Below are 11,134 nucleotides of genomic sequence, written 5' to 3'. Positions count from 1 at the left end.
GAATTCCTTCTCCTTCTCTTCCTGGCCCCCTCGTTCTCGCTGCCACCTCCTGAATCAAACTCCTGAACTTGTCCCAAAGTCCTCTCAGCTCCACAGACTGCCTTTTCGTTCCCCCGAGGAGCGATCCGGGAACCCTCCGACACAGAGCCAGGACACCTTGGGAGCCAAGGTGATAGGAAAGCCTTGGGGTTCTCAAGGTCATGACCTGGGAGCTGCCCCCATCTCCTGTGTCTAATCCGCAACCCCACCCAGCAAGTGGGATCTCTCTCCACACATGAGCCTCAAGATTGTCTTCAGGATAGAAGTTGGGGGCAGGGGGCTTGAGGAGATGGGGGAAGCAAAACACCTGCCATTCAAGCCACTGCCTGGGAGGTGGGCAGTGCCTAGGAACGGAAGGGGAGGCCGGAGCCCAGCTGACAGGTGATGGGAAATCTCGCCCACCTGAGGCCTTTGGCTTCCCTCAGAGGATGGCAAAGGGGAGCCTGGGACCCCACCCCTGTCACACCCACACCAGCGGCCTGACACAGTGAGTTACGTAACCCCTCAGTTTCCTCATCTGAAAAATGGGAACCCTAGTGCTGTTTCATGGGGAAGCTAAAGAAATAAAATGGGGTAAAAAGAGGTGCCCAGTGCAAAGCACAAAGTAAACGCCACATGCTAGCTAAATATTAATTCCATCCCCTTCCCTTCCTCCCATGCACATGAGTGGTGTCCAATAAAGGCACTGCTAAACGGCTGACCTGTTCCGGGGGGTAGGAGGTGCTGCACATTCATCCTGGCCAGGATTCCTCTAACTCACGGCCCACAGGCTTGGTTCTCATTGACCAACTCAGGTCCTTCTCGCCCCTTCTTGTTTTGCTTGAAACCTCAGCAGAGTCCAGCCAGATCTGCCCTGCCCTCTGCAGAAGCCTCAGTCCTGGGTGCCACTGGGCCTTCCAGTCCCATTGTGCGAAGGAGGTCAATGAACAGATCAGGGTCTGGATTACAGCTCCTCCCATATCCCTCCTGGGTCAGCTGCCTCTTCTCTGGGCCCTCTGGCAATGGAGGCCTTTCCCTTGATCCTAGAGGTCGTTCTGGTGAGTATGGTCAGTTGGGTGAGGGCGATAAGGGCAGGCACGCAGCCCTCTCCATCCTCTTGCCTGGGGCTGGGGCCAGAGCCAGCCTTAACAGGGCAGTGAAGGATTAGAGGAGATGGTGTGCCCCAAGCTCTGCTCCTTCCCACAGGACCAGCCTTGCCCAATGGGTTTCCTTCTGGGCAAAATGAAGATGACCAAAAAGATGGCTCTGAGGGTTTCCACAAAGACTGGGATTCCAGGGTGCAGCTCCCCAGAACTTGGAGCTTAGGCAATACTCAAATCCTCCCAGAGTCTTGGAACACCCTCCAGGGGCTGCAGCCTGCTCAGGCCTAACCCACGTTCTCTATTTGTTCCTGCACTGCGTTCAACTCAGTTCAGCCGGCTTGGCCCCTGGTTCTTTAGTTTGTTCATTCGTTCGTTCGTTCATTCATTCATTCATCCACTTATTCATTCGTTCTGCAAGCAAGGACTGGGTGCCCCTTCTGCAGCAGGCTCATGCTAGGCACTAAGCCCATAGAAATGATTCGAACTCAAGGCCTGCCCTCAAACCAGCTTTTACATGCACTTGAGAACACACGCCTGATACTCCTGGGATAACTAAAGACACAGCTGAGAAACCACGCTACTGGTTATCAGTCCCCTCTCTCCTGTGCCTCCTTCAGCACCCACACCCTGCTGTGAGGGTCCCCCCGCCAGACTCCCTGCTCTCACCCCAAATCAGGAACTTCTTGAGGGCGGGGCTGGGCCCCTTGCACTGGTGGCACTCAGTAAAGTCAGCTGGAAGCACTGGATGGAATCTGCACCCAAATGGACCCATCCATAGAAGCAGAATTCCTGTGACTGGGGAGGGGCTGAGGTGGGGAGTAAATGAGACGCGTGGGAAAGGCCTGCCCCAGGCCTTCGGTAAACGGTGATTCCCTCCTTCCCCTCGCCTTCGCTGCCTGGGATCACACAATGGCTCAAGAGTCATTTTAGGTTGTCCCCAGGTGAAGTGGCCGACTCAGGTGTGCCCTGGTCCTGTTCCAGAAGTGCCCATTGTCCCAGCCTGGCCCGAGTGAAAGGGGCCGCAGGTCTATGGGTTGCAGAGAATGACTCACTGGCCAGGAGTCAGCGTTGACTCAGCAGGCAGGAGTCAACTAAATTAGCACGCTATTCCATCTCCAGTGTTTCTTTTAAGAAGTCTTCATCTAACCCCAGGTTTTCCTGGGTCCACCCCTCCTACAGCAAGGTCCGGAGAGGGAGCATGGGGGCAGGAGGAGATGGAAGGCAGCGATGGGCTTGGGATCAGATGAACAGCCCCTGCCCCCTCTCAGGATTGGGGAGGGAATCTCTGCTCTGTAACTGGGGCAGCGCCAGGAACACGCTGGCCCTGGGACGCTGCGTAAACGGGCATGCGGTCACTGCGCCCCCTAGTGGGAGTCCACTGCCTTGGCACCCACCGCGGGCCCTGGTCCTCACCCACCTGCTCTTCCCTGGGATGCGGGACCATAACCTGCTCAGAAAAAGGAGCAGCGCGGTGTGTATTTGTGCGTTCGCGTATGTGCGTGTGTGCGGTGTGTGTGTGTCTCTGGATTCCTTCACCGCTTTGCCCACTACTGCACGAAGTCAAGCTGATGCCCCCAGCCCAACTCCAGTGTACTGAATCAAAACGTATAGAGCCCCTCAGGTCTCAGTTTCCTCATCTGCGTTTCAAGAAGATTGGAGCGATGGCTGCTAAGGTCCCTTTCAAGTGCAATTCTAGGGTTCTAAGGCCCTGTGACTCCAGAGTGGGGAGCTGGGGAGGCGGAAGAAAAAGTAGCAAATCCCTTGGAAAGTGCTTCCCCTAGTGAGCAGTGGAAATAGTCGAACAGTACATTTCTTTCCTTGCCCCTCACATCCAGGAGGCCAGTTCAGAGAGGACATGTGAGGAGTGAGAACAGCTGCCCCTGGGAATTAATCAGACAGCTCCCGCCCCCTCCCACCCCCCAGGGAGCTCATGACTCACTCGACTGGAATTTTCTTCTCCCGCTCTGGTATTTGCTGGGAGTTGGAAACTGGAAGCTGTTGGCCCTCTGCAGAACTGTGGTGGGAAAAAGAAAGAGGGAGAGAAGATGGGGAGGGAGGAAGAGTCTGTTAAATGGGTAAGATAAACAGGGAGTTTTTTCTTATGGCCCAGTTACCAAAAGTTAGTAGACTAATGGTCATAATTGTCTGAGCCCCTTCCTTTCCTCAGACCGAACCTCCCTGTCCCTATGACACACACTTCCAACTTTTCATTCATTCACTCATGAAATTGTTTTGAGACCCTGCTATGGGCCAGGTACTGCCCTCTTTCAGAAAATATCTCAGATTATGAGCCATCATTCTAACTCACCCATTGTTAATAAGCATGTGTGCATACATGTTTATAGGCATACATGTACATACATATGTCCGCATATCCACAAGCATATATGACAAGTTCATTTTAAGCAGAGCAGCTCTTTGGAGCTGAAGTCTCACATCAATGCCCCAAATGTGTCATAGATGAACCAGAGCTGCTTTCATTGAAGCCTGGAAGCTGCAGAAAGCTCCACCCTCTCTCTACCTTACCCCCAGAGCCCCCAAAACCCTTTGGGAACCAGTTTTAACTGAACTCCTGGACACTCCATGGCCACAACCCCTCCTCTTGGCCTGCCTCCGATGGAAACACATTTGCAGGATGCCGTCGGCTGTGTTATGAAGACCCTTTGCCCAGCTGGGGCTTGAGAATCAGCTGAGCAAAATTAACATCACAGGCAGAAGAAATGGGTCTTAGCCATTTGGGACCTATGAGTGGGATGTAAATGTACCCCGTTCCCACACTGGGCCCTCAGATTTGGCCTCAGGCTCCAGGTCTCCGTGGTGGTTCCATCACGGCTGGAGAGAAAGACGGGGCAAGTCACACCTGAATGGCTCCCACACGTGGGACCAGGAGGTGTGGAAGGAAAGGAAGCCCGCAGGACTGATGTGGGCTTGGAGAGCGGGTGGGGAAGCTTTGAACACAGCTGGCCCAGCCCGCCCTCTGTCTGCAGGAAGTCCTAGATTCCACTCCCCCGCCAGGGCTCAGAGCTGCTGTCAGCTCTTACCAGCCAGGCTGTGGAGCACAGGCAGGTGTCCACCCGACCTGGGGGCTTCCTTTCCTCAGCAGATCTTTCAGCTCCTGAGCTCCTTGGCTCCCCTCCCTTATCAATTTGGAGAGCTTTGCTCCTGCTGTGTCTGGTCTGGCGGTTCCCCATCCCACAGGTCTGCTGTCAGAATCAAGCTCACGGGTTTGAGGGGGAGAAACCTAGGTGGATAGGTGAGGGTGCCATCTCCCTGTCTCCCCACTGCAGAATGAACAGTCTATGTACAATGTAGGGCCACTTCCCCCTGCCAAGTGCAAGTCATGGATGTTTTCAATAAGGAACAAGCACAGCTGATTCCTGCAGACCAGAGTTAACCTCTTCATCACCTAATGGAGAAATTACTCAAGAAACACAGAAGAGTGCCAGAAGCTCTTATTGCTTCTCCTTGGCTCTTAACTTTGTGGAATGGGATTTATTAGAAATGGTTAAAATTCAAGAGAGGTTTTCCATCACTGGTGTTTATAGGGCATCCATGCACACATTTTTACCACAATAGGAATAGGGTGGGTAGTCATGATTTGATCCGGTAATTTTGAGCAGAGTAAAGCAGGGCTGTTCCCTTCTTTTTAGTTTATAGTATATTTATTTAATGTGTTTATATTTATTTTAAGGGAGTACTTTTGGAGATCTTAGTGTATGACTCTCTGCAAAAGGAGTAAGAGGGTAAGTATTGTGACACAGGGTGCTGATGACATCATTTTATTGTCACACACTAACAATAAATGTCCTCCATAGGCAGTTGGACCATCCTGTTATCAAATTATTGCCATAAAAAAAATGGATAAATACCGATTTTTCTAAATCAGAATAATTTGAGGGCAGATTTCCCTCCTAACTGTTAACCGGTTTATGTCCAAGAACCCAGTGCACTAGATCAATTCGTTTAGTTGTTTAGGCTAAACAACTAAACTAAATTATATTTAGTTTATAAAACTAAATTATAACTAAATTATAACTAATGCATCCAAGCAGGCCTCTGGGAAGCTGCTCTTCTGCGATTCCCAAAGGGCAGGACGTGGCCCTCCTGCCTGGAGGCATCTGGAGTGCTTCCATAAATGCAGATACTGGTCCCCACTCTAGACCCAAGGCATCTGAATCTCTGAAGGAGGGAACCTAGGAATCTGCCTCTTAAGCAGGCTTTTTACGAACCACTACACTAGGTGTTTTAGGGGAGCATTACTGAGCATTTTCTATGGCCTCTATTACACAGGGCTCAGTTTCTGTTTTAAACCATCATGGTGGGCATGCTCTATGCTAAAGAACTTTGAGGAGGGGATAGGTTCCTTGATGAGCTGCGGCAGTCCCAGAGTCTTTTCAAAGGTGGTAAAACATATATAAGATAAAAATCACCATTGTAACCACCTTTAAGTATAGAGTTGAATGGCATTAAGTACCTTCACGCTGTTGTGCAAACATTAATTCCATCCATCTCCGGAACTTCGTCATCCCACTGGAACTCTGTCCCCATTGAACACTAATCCCCACCCGCCCTCTTCCCCCAGCCCCTGGTTATCACTTTTCTATACCTTCTGCCTCTGTGACTTTGACTATTCTGGGTGCCTCACAGAAGTGGGATCATACAACACTTGTCCTGGCTTAGTTCACTTAGCATAATAACTTCAAGTTTCATCCATGTTGTAGCATGTGTCACAACTTCATTCCTTTTTAATGCTGAATAACATTCCATTGTGTGGATATAGCACAATTTGTTTATCCATTCACCTGTTGATGGACATTTGGGTCATTTCTCCTTTCGGCAATTGTGAAAAATGCTGTTATGAGCATGGTGTACAAACCAGGAATCTTTTTAAAGCAACATCCTGGTCTTTATCGGCATGTCCTCGGCTAACCTCCGAGACATTTATCCAGGTGAAAATAGTGATTAACAAAGCTCCGTGACACCCACAACACGATGTCAACCCTACACTATCTAGTAAAGTGATGGACTCACCACAACCAGCAACACGAAACACAGAGCTTAGACTATGCTAGCGATTGTAGCCTTACAATGTGGCCTGCTTGGCAGTGATGGAAATCATGATGGATAAAGACAAAAGCAACAGAAGATTGCTTGAAAGTCGTGAGGTCTATTCACCTCTCTGTCTACTATGTTTCTTATTCTGGAATTAAACTGGACTGTCAAACAAAATGCTTTAGCCACACTGCCTTGATCTCTCCACCTAACCCCATCCTCCTGGGAGAAGAGCTCTAGCTGAGTCATGTTTTGCTGTCATGCTCTCACCTGCCAGCAAAGGATGCTGCAAGAAACAGCCTTGGGAAAACTATGGCTGCATTTTCTGCAGACCCCATTGTTCAAGACACGATCAAACACATCTCTCAATAGCATCTATTTGACATGAGCTGGACAATTTCCATAAGGTGAAGCATTAGGAAAAGTGGTACCGGCTCTGAGACCTGCTGCAAACCAATGTATTTTTTTCCTTGTGAACAGTCAGAAGTAATTGTCTGTTTCCATTTGAACTCTGGCTGCCAGAAAACTCAGAATCAAATTTATGATTCCACTAGAGCAACTGTTTAGGATCATGGTCTGCCTCTCTGAGGTCTATACCTCCTAAACTGGTTTTCCCTTTCATGTATATATCTTTAGGCTTTATCTTGAGGCATTATCTTTCATATATATAGACACACAATTTTGTTTTATGTCTTTCTTGTAAATTGCCTAAAATCCTCTGACAATTGAGGAGAAAGGAGAAATGGAGGGAAGGGATGAAAGGTGGGCAGTCTTCGTATCTATAAATGAGGAGGCTGGAGCCCAGGGTGATGGAGAGGCCAGCAGTACCCAAGACTCTGTCCACTGCCTGTGCTAAGCCTCTCTGGACAGCACCACAAATGGTACTTAGCAAATGTGTTTTAATGGCAATTTGTCCGTTTTAAAAACAGCTCACATGAGAGGGTAAATCCAGAGTATACAGGATTCTGGCCCCAGCCCTGGTCTTCCTGTGAAACCATCACTCTTAAGAACATTTCTAGGTTCATGTGGAGGTTCTGCTCTCGGCCACCAGAGGGAAGCACAGGACAAGTAGAGCTGCGGCTTTCCCCGGGCTGCTAAGGCCATTGGTCCTGATGATGGCAAGAGCCCGTTTCTTCCCACCCACAGGTCACTAGTTGCCCTTGACTAAATCAAAACATTCAATTCAAGGCCCTTTATTAAAACAAGCTGGAGTGCTAAAGACAATGACTTCTTTGGGTGTGCAGCATCCAGCACTGGGCCACACCACTTACTAAGCTGTGTGAGTCCTTGGGAAAACACTCAGTCCATTTGAACACCTGTAAAATGGGCTTCATGCTACTTACCTCACATGGTCATCCTGAGGATGAAATGGGGCCATGTACAGGGAAAGCCCTGGCCAATACAGGTGCTCAATGATAGGGCATTTGTTACAGCGCATTCCACAAGCCGCCAAGCACTGGTAGTGGCCCTGTGCTGCCCCCTGGTGGCACCAGAGAAACTGTGCTGCCCAGAGATGTGTGTGGTTCAACAGCAGCTGAGCCCACCTCCTTTTCCCTCACGGGCTATGGAATGCCAGAGGGCCCCTCACAGATATCCACAGAGGACGCTCCAGGAAAGAGGGTCCTGGGGCCCCCTTATCTCTGCCTGTGACACATAGCCAGCCAGCCCCTTCCGCCTCCTTCCCACTTGAGATTCCAAAGCTGCCCATGGAGAGGGAGGCTGGACCTGGGTCCAGTATCCTCACCCCCACTTGTACCCCGGCCCCCAAAGGTCCCAGCTCCACTGCCTCTGAGCCTGAGGGCCAGGCCTACTGTCACGTGGTCCTCCATGAGGAAAAACCGTCCATGGGGGTCCCTGTCCCCCCTCCCCCCTTCCACCCCTGTGTCCCAGGATCACGCAAGCCCGTCTGTCTGTCTCACCCAGGCAGGCCTCCTGCTCACCATGCACAGCTTCAGGCTCCTCGGGGCCATGTGGAGAGATCGCCCTGGGCAGGGCCTCCCTCAGGGAGCTGTGCTGGGCGAGGGGCTTCAGGAGGGGTGAGGGTCGGGGTCCCTGTAGCTGGAGTCTTTCGTCCCAGGGCTCTGCACTGGAGGCCTCACTGCCACCATGGTCCGCCTCTTCGTCCGAGCTGGGAGGAGGAAGGAAAGAGCAGGTGACCGAGGAGGCCTGCCATCCCGGCCCCGTGCCCTGCCCCTCGCTGCCCTCCAGCAGGCAAAGGGGTTCTAGGGCAAGGGCCGTGGGTTAGTTACCCTATGCCTGGCACCCAGCCTCTGGCCTTGTTATGGGCTGACCCGTGCCCCCCCACCCCCAAATTCACATGAAGTCCTAACGCCTAGTACCTCAGAATGTGACTGCTTTGAGAAACAGGGTCTTTAAAGAGGTAATTAGATTAAAATAAGGTCATTAGGGTGGGCGCTAACCCAATCTGACTGGTGTCCTCACAATTTTCCTTACAAGGAAATTTAGACACAGGCATACGTACAAGGAAAATGCCACATAAACGAGAAGACCGCCATCTACAAGCTGAGCAGAGGGGCCTGGAACAGAATCTTCCCTCATGGTCCTCAGAAGGAACCAACCCTGCTGACACCTTGATCTTGAACTTCTAGAACCGTGAGAAAATAAATCTCTGCTGTTTAAGCCACCCGTCTGTGGTTCTTCATGGCAGCCCTAGCACGCGAATGCAGGCAAGTTCAGCTCAGAGCAGGTGAAAGAGGCCCAGAGGTGTACAATCAAGTATTCATGTGAAGGCTGGTCCTCTCATCTTCACCGTCCCGAGCAGGACTCCTAAGCTCTCTGGGGTAAAATGAGCTCATCATTAGGACTTGGGCCTAAAACGTCAGGCATTTAAATACTGCTTGCTTCCCTTGGGAATAGATGAGGGAATGGAAAAGACTACAGAAAAGAATGCGTGGGGGGATATTTAACCTGGGTCTGAAATAGCCATCAGGAATTCGGGTGGTGTGGGAGTGGAAGCGGGGTGTCCTAGGTAGTGGGGACAGCACAGCACAGCCCTGGGGTAGGGAAGCACAAAACCTATTGGCTAGTGACATTTTCATGAATATATATATATTTTTTTCTCTCTCTTTCTTTCTCTCTCTCTTCCTCTCTATGTCCAGCATGCTTCTTTGTGTGAGGGCACCGCCCCCTGTCCATCTGTGAGCTTTGGTGGACCATCTATCCATCAGCCTGCCCAAGCCTGCCAGTCAAAACAGCATCCCAGGCCAGTTCATCGATTAGCCCTAATGTAACGTGAGTAGTACCAGTTGGAGCCCAACCTTGAAATCTTCATATGTGGACATGAATCTAGGGATGTAGGCTGAGGCCCCCAGCAGCCAAGAGTTCCACATACGGGCCTCTCCGTGGATGGTTGTAGATCCAACATATTTGCCTTTGTTACTTAAGCTTCTTTGGGTTGTTCTACACCCTTGACATGTTAATTCTTCGATCCTGACAACTCCCTACGGATTATCCCATCTTACAGATGGGGAAATGGAGGCACAGAGAGGTCATACTGCAAGTGAGTGGGGGTAAGACTAGTTCCCGAATGCTGTCCCCTTGCCCAACCCATCCTGCCCCCGTCCTGCAGCAGCAGGAACATACCTGCTGTCGTCACTGGTGACCAGGACACGCACAGCCAGCACGTCCTGCCCAACCACTTCCTCCCCGGGGCTGATCCTCACTGACGTCCACTCAGAGGGCAGGGGGGAGGCGACTCCACCAGCCACATCCCCGTGCTCGAGCTCCGGGACACTCTTGGGCTTCTTGGGGGAGGTTGGCTCATCTGTTGAGAGGAGAGGGTCTAGAGAGATGGTGGGAATGGACTGCCCCACAGGGCGCCTGCCCTTCCTCCAGAGGCTTGGGTGGACACTCTAAGATGGACCTCATCCACCGTGCCATCACTGGATCCCCACCACTTAGCCCACCGGACACCCCAGCATTTAGAGCACATGTCTTGTGTGCAGGGCATGAACGTACACACTGTCCGACTTAAGAGCAAAGGAGGGTCTGAAATGTCCATAGTTCCCACCCCAGGTCCACCAGCCTCTGCACTGCTGTTATCAGAATCACAATGTCCAACGTGTCGCTAAACCCAGTGGTAACTTCTCATTTCTCATCTTACTTGACACACCAGAAGCCTCTGACCCCGCTGACCACTCCTTCCTTCTAGAAACAGCCCTTCTCTCAGCTTCCAGGGCAGCACAGCCTGGCTCCCTCCTCCCCACTGGCCACCTCCTCCTCCCTTTGCTTCTTTCACTGGTTGCCCCCGCCCCACCCCGTGACCTCTCAGCACTGGAAGGTCCCAGGACTGTCTTTGAACCTCTTCTCTTCTGGTCTCCACTCATGTCCTTGATGATCTCATCTGGTTTCAGCCTTAAATAACCCTAGACAACAATGACTCACACATCTCTCTCTCCAGCCTGGACATTCCCCTGAATCTAGACGTGTATACGCCACTGCTTACTTGGCATCTCCAGGTGGATGTCCAGTAGACACATCACACTCGTGCCCATGGAATTCTCCATCTCTGCCTCTCCCCAAGCCTGGCTCCCGCATGGCCCTCCCATCTTGGTAAATGGCAACTTGGGCCTTCAGGCTGCTCCAGGCAACACTTCAGTGTTATCCTTGACTCCTTTTGTTCCTTCACTCTTCACTCAAGCTATCAGCAAATCCAGTTGGCTCTACCTTGAAAATACGTCAGGAATCCAGGCACCTGTCACCACCTCCTCTGCTGCCACCCTGGCCCCAGCCACCATCACATCTTGTCTGGGTTACAGAAACGGCCTCTACTGGTCTCCCTGCTTTCCCTCTGGCCATGCCCCACCCCTCAGTCTATTCTCAACACAGCTGCCGAGTGCCTGTTAACATGGAAGTCAGATCACGCCACCCCCCGTCACAATCCTCCAGGGCCCCTGTGACCTCATCTCCCAGTGCTGTCCCCAGCTCTCTGCTCTGACCAC

This window comes from Lipotes vexillifer, unplaced genomic scaffold (assembly GCF_000442215.2).
Source record: "Lipotes vexillifer unplaced genomic scaffold, Lipotes_vexillifer_v1.1 scaffold6, whole genome shotgun sequence".
Classification (NCBI taxonomy): domain Eukaryota; kingdom Metazoa; phylum Chordata; class Mammalia; order Artiodactyla; family Lipotidae; genus Lipotes; species Lipotes vexillifer.
This window is presented reverse-complemented; position numbering follows the sequence as displayed.